Genomic DNA, 6200 nt, shown 5'->3' with positions numbered 1-6200 from the left:
CTGAGAAGGTGGACGAGGAAGAAGGAAGGGCAAGTCCTTGCTGGCCTCCTCTGTGTGGGTTTCCTGCACAGCTCAATAGCTGACTGCAATGTAACTGAAAGTGTTGCCATCGATGGTAGAGGAGGATTTCCCTGATGTGGTGCCAAAAGGTTTTTGCAACCTCCAAAGTATATATTTGTGAAATCACTTTTATTGATTTTCCAGATATAAATTTATAACATTCCAAATTCATATCCATACATAGAGATTACTCTGAATCTCAAGACTTCCATCCATGGGTCCTATTGCCAACATTTACAACTGCATATAATTCCGTAGTCTATATTTTAAATCAATCCACATTACCCATAGTATTTGTTACATTACAAGTTTTATTGAAATCCTGCTAATGTTTCCATCTGCTTGCAGTGGTCTCCTAGCTAAATTATATCCCCCCCCCCATTCTTTTTTAAAGTTTTTGTACTCTTGGTTCCCAAAGTTTGACTTTGGTGATATTATGCCGAAATGTATCTTGTTACTCTGCCGTGCCCTCCAAATTTAAAGAAAATATATGAGTGTGTGTGTGTGTGTGTGTGTGTGTGAGAGAGAGAGAGAGAGAGAGAGAGAGAATTTGATTTGGGTTTCCCCTCCTTTGATGTCAGCAGGATACGTTCTTCTTAAATAAAAATTTAAAATGTGTCATGATCACTTTTACACTCAAAATTAGGCATGCGGTCCGTGGGTTGGTCCTGTGTTGATGAGGCCCTTAGTCCAAAATAAGTTAGCCACCTTTACTTTGCTTGGTGGATCTCGTGTGACTGTTCATCCTAACCCTACTGAATGCCTAGAGACCTGATTTAGGTTTTATGATACATCAAGTCTGAATTGTCAACGTGTTCAGACGACGGTACTAAACATGGATGGTAGGGGCACTTTTCAGGGGTCCTACCTTGCAAGACAGTCAGAAGCTAGTAAGTGCATAAGCTTTGATGCTAGAACTTAATTATAGATCTAGGTCTAGGCACATGTCACAATTTGGCAAAAGCACAGGAGGATTCAGTGCTGAAGCTGGGGCTGATTTGGGGGATGGACTGTAGAAGCATGTTAATTTTGCATCATTTTAGCTTTCCTTGAGACAATTCCGGTTACTTTGGTGCAGAACATTTGGGGTTTATTAGCACATGCACACGCCCTGCTGCCTCTTAATCCCTATAACCTACTAGAAGGTGATCGTATTTGTTATTTCAGTAAAAATACTGGCAAACTCGAGGCCTTAAGTGCGGTCCCTTTATTGCATATTTTGCATTTATCTGTCTATGCCTTCAGGGCTTCCAGCTGCACTTGCATTGACTGTTTATTGGCCAGGTATGCCTTTTACTCTTTAAAGATTCACAACCAAGATCAGCATTAGTGCTGGATGATTTAGTAGTTTTCCTGCTGTTTCTCCAGGATCGAAATGAATTTAACTGCTAAATTTTTAAGAACAGTTACTGAGAATTGATGGCATTCACTCAGTCAATCCATGTGTGTCAGTCCTGCCTCTTGTGCAGCCATGTGTGCTGGGGCAGAGCAAAGAGGAGCAAAATAAAGGGGAAGTCTGCACACCATTAGCCTCTTTATGCTGATCAGCAAGGAAACTGACCTGGAGGACTTGATTGGAGTAGCTGGCCTAATGGTGGAAGGAGACTTCTTTAGCCAATGTGCCTCTTCCCCAATTTTCTCCTTGCTGCACACAAGCTAAGTCCAAACTTGTCATTTCTCCGTTCACTGGTTCAGTGTCTGCTGTGGGGGCGAAATTCTAAGCAATGAGTGAAGTTTGCAGACAGGCTCTGTAGCTCAGTGGCAGAGCTTGTGTCCTTTATACAACAACAACAACAACAACAACAACAACAACAACAACAACAACAACAATAATAATAATAATAATAATAATTTATTATTTGTACCCCGCCCACTCTGGGCGGCTTCCAACAAGGATGAAAAATACACTAAAATGTCACATATTAAAAACTTCCCTGAACAGGGCTGCCTTCAGATGTCTTCTGAATGTCAGGTAGTTGTTTATTGCTTTGACATCTGATGGGAGGGCATTCCACAGGGTGGGCGCCACTACCGAGAAGGCCCTCTGCCTGGTTCCCTGTAACTTGACCTCTCGCAGTGAGGGAACCGCCAGAAGGCCCTCGGAGCTGGACCTCAGTGTCCGGGCAGAACGATGGGGGAGGAGACGCTCCTTCAGGTATACTGGACCGAGGCCATTTAGGGCTTTAAAGGTCAGCACCAACACTTTGAATTGTGCTCGGAAACGTACTGGGAGCCAATGTAGGTCTTTTAAGACCGGTGTTATATGGTCTCGGCGGCCGCTCCCAGTCACCAGTCTAGCTGCCGCATTCTGGATTAGTTGTAGTTTCCGGGTCACCTTCAAAGGTAGCCCCACGTAGAGCGCATTGCAGTAGTCCAAGCGGGAGATAACCAGAGCATGTACCATTCTGGCGAGACAGTCTGCAGGCAGATAGGGTCTCAGCCTACGTACCAGATGCAGCTGGTAAACAGCTGCCCTGGATACAGATTTGACCTGTGCCTCCATGGACAGCTGTGAGTCCAAAATGACTCCCAGGCTGCGCACCTGGTCCTTCAGGGGCACAGTTACCCCATTCAGGACCAGGGAATCCTCCACACCTGCCCGCCTCCTGTCCCCCAAAAACAGTACTTCTGTCTTGTCAGGATTCAACCTCAATCTGTTAGCCGCCATCCATCCTCCAACCGCTTCCAGACACTCACACAGGACCTTCACCACCTTCACTGGTTCTGATTTAAAAGAGAGGTAGAGCTGGGTATCATCTGCATACTGATGAACACCCAGCCCAAACCTCCTGATGATCTCTCCCAGTGGCTGCATGTAAATGTTGAAAAGCATGGGGGAGAGGACAGAACCCTGAGGCACCCCACAAGTGAGAGCCCAGGGGTCTGAACACTCATCCCCCACCACCACTTTCTGAACACGGCCCAGGAGGAAGGAGCGGAACCACTGTATAACAGTGCCCCCAGCTCCCAGCCCCTCAAGACGGTCCAGAAGGATGTTATGGTCGATGGTATCAAACGCCGCTGAGAGATCCAGCAGAACTAGGAAACAGCTCTCACCTTTGTCCCTAGCCCGCCGGAGATCATCAACCAGTGCGACCAAGGCAGTTTCAGTCCCATGATGAGGCCTGAATCCCGACTGGAAGGGATCCAAATGGTCCGCTTCTTCCAGGCGTGCCTGGAGTTGTTCAGCAACCACTCGCTCAATCACCTTGCCCAAGAATGGAAGGTTTGAGACTGGGCGATAATTGGCCATCGTGGCTGCATCTAAAGATGGTTTTTTAAGAAGCGGTTTAATAACCGCCTCTTTCAGCGGGTCTGGGAAGGCTTCCTCACGGAGGGAAGCATTCACCACCCCACGAAGCCCATCGCCCAGTCCTTCCCGGCTAGCTTTTATAAGCCAGGATGGGCAAGGATCCAGGAGACAGGTGGTTGGCTTCACTCGTCCAAGCAGCCTGTCCACATCCTCGGAGGTAACAGATTGGAATTGATCCCACACAACTTGACCAGACAGGACTTTAGCACTCTCCCGCCCCGGACCTGCTCCCACGGTGGAGTCTACTTCTTCCCGAATCTGAGCGATTTTATCTGCAAAAAAATTTGCAAAATCATTGCAGGAGAACATATGGCCCGTACTGGGCCTCGATGTTACAGGTGGTTCCGCTAAATTGTGAACCACCTGAAAGAGTCTCCTGCTGCTGTTTTCTGCAGATGCAATAGAGGCGGTGAAGAAAGTCTTCTTCGCCGTCGCTATCGCCACTTGGTAGGCTCGACGTTGAGCTCTAACCTGTGTCCGGTCAGATTCAGAATGAGTTATCCGCCACCGGCGCTCTAGCCGTCTCAACGATTGTTTCATTGCCCTCAGATCCGTGGAAAACCACGGGGCTCTCCGGGCTCCATGCAATCGGAGAGGGCGCTTCGGAGCCAAACAGTCAATAGCCCTGGTTAACTCCACATTCCAGCGGGCCACCAGGGAATCGGCTGAAAGGCCATCAACATGGGATAAAGCATCCCCTACCACTCTCTGGAAACCATTTGGATCTATTAAGTGGCGGGGGCGGACCATCCGAATCGGTCCCACCTCCCTGCAGAGGGGATGGGTCGCAGAGAAGTCCAGTTGCACCAGGAAGTGATCTGACCATGGCACTTCTTTCGTTTCGCTTTTAGTTAGTGTCAGATCACCAACATCCATAGAGGTAAACACCAGGTCCAAGGCATGTCCGCGGCTATGGGTTGGGCCAGACTTATTCAGGGACAGCCCCATGGAGGCCATGCTTTCTACGAAGTCCCGAGCGGCCCCTTGTAAGGTCGTGTCGGCATGGATGTTAAAATCCCCTAGGACAACCAAGCTAGGTGTCTCCAGGAGAACATCCGCCACGACCTGAAGCAGCTCGGGCAGGGAATCCTTGGTGCAGCAGGGAGGTCGGTACACCAAAAGGAATCCTGTACTGCCCCTATTGCCCAACTTCCAGAACATGCACTCGGAAAATTGGGTCTTCCCAATAGGACGCCTGGTGCAAAGTAATGACTTCCTAAAAATCACTGCAACCCCCCCCTCCCCGCCCACATGACCTGGGTTGCTGTGCGTAAGAGAAACCTGGTGGACAAGCAGCGGCAAGGACAGGCCCATCTGCTTCATCCAACCAAGTCTCTGTTACACATGCCAGGTCAAGTCCTCCATCCATGATCAAGTCATGGATGGCAGTGGTCTTATGAATCATTGACCTGGCATTGCACAGCAACACTTTCAGGTCATGTGGGTATCCCTTGCTGATTCTAGTATCCATCCGGTCAGAACCAGACCCGGAGGCAGGGATAGTCCTCAGACAACGACTAAACCTGCCTCCTCTGTAATGACATGGTCTGGTCTTAGCGTAACTCCTCCTCCTACCCGTGATCACTGAGATCGGTTGTCCCAGTGCATTCCCCCCTGTGAAACATGTCCCAGCCATTTTGTTGGCTGGGACCAACTCCCCAGCAGCCCTGACCCCTCCCCTTAGGAACAAAATAACACTTTTAAAAAAGAAAAACAAAACAACAAAACAACAACAACAACAACAACAACACAAATAAAACAATACAAACAAAAAACAATAAAAATAACAAAAACATAAAATCAAACAAATTCCCAGGCCCAATAAACATCCACCCCACCCCCACCCCCCACATACAAAAAATTCAAAATAAAATTTTTAAAACATTTTAAAAGCACTTTGCACCCCTCCAGCAGTAACAGCAACTGTCCTAGTGAGGCCCGTCAGGCCCTGCCCTGGGCCAGGTGGTAAGTGGCAGGAAGGAGCAGGGCCCCATACACTCACACAGGAGAGTCCTCCTGGGCAGCAGAGCACAGCAATCCCTGTGAGGCTTCAGGCCCCGCCCCAGGCCAGATGGTGAGTGGCAAGAAGGAGCAGGGCCCTCAGACACCCACGCAGGAGAGTCCTCCTGGGCAGCAGAGCACAGCAGTCCTTATGGGGCTTCAGGCCCCGCCCCAGGCCAGATGGTAAGTGGCAGGAAGGAGCAGGACCCTCAGACACCCACACAGGCGAGTCCTCCTGGGCAGCAGAGCACAGCAGTCCTTATGGGGCTTCAGGCCCCGCCCCAGGCCAGATGGTGAGTGGCAGGAAGGAGCAGGGCCCTCAGACACCCACACAGGAGAGTCCTCCTGGGCAGCAGAGCACAGCAGTCCTTATGGGGCTTCAGGCCCCGCCCCAGGCCAGATGGTGAGTGGCAGGAAGGAGCAGGACCCTCAGACACCCACACAGGAGAGTCCTCCTGGGCAGCAGAGCACAGCAGTCCTTATGGGGCTTCAGGCCCCGCCCCAGGCCAGATGGTGAGTGGCAGGAAGGAGCAGGACCCTCAGACACCCACACAGGAGAGTCCTCCTGGGCAGCAGAGCACAGCAGTCCTTATGGGGCTTCAGGCCCCGCCCCGGGCCAGATGGTGAGTGGCAGGAAGGAGCAGGGCCCTCAGACACCCACACAGGAGAGTCCTCCTGGGCAGCAGAGCACAGCAGTCCTTATGGGGCTTCAGGCCCCGCCCCAGGCCAGATGGTAAGTGGCAGGAAGGAGCAGGACCCTCAGACACCCACACAGGAGAGTCCTCCTGGGCAGCAGAGCGCAGCAGTCCTTATGGGGCTTCAGGCC

This window comes from Podarcis cretensis (assembly GCF_951804945.1).
Source record: "Podarcis cretensis genome assembly, chromosome: 6".
NCBI classification, from domain to species: domain Eukaryota; kingdom Metazoa; phylum Chordata; class Lepidosauria; order Squamata; family Lacertidae; genus Podarcis; species Podarcis cretensis.
Note: the sequence above shows the minus strand (reverse complement) of the source record.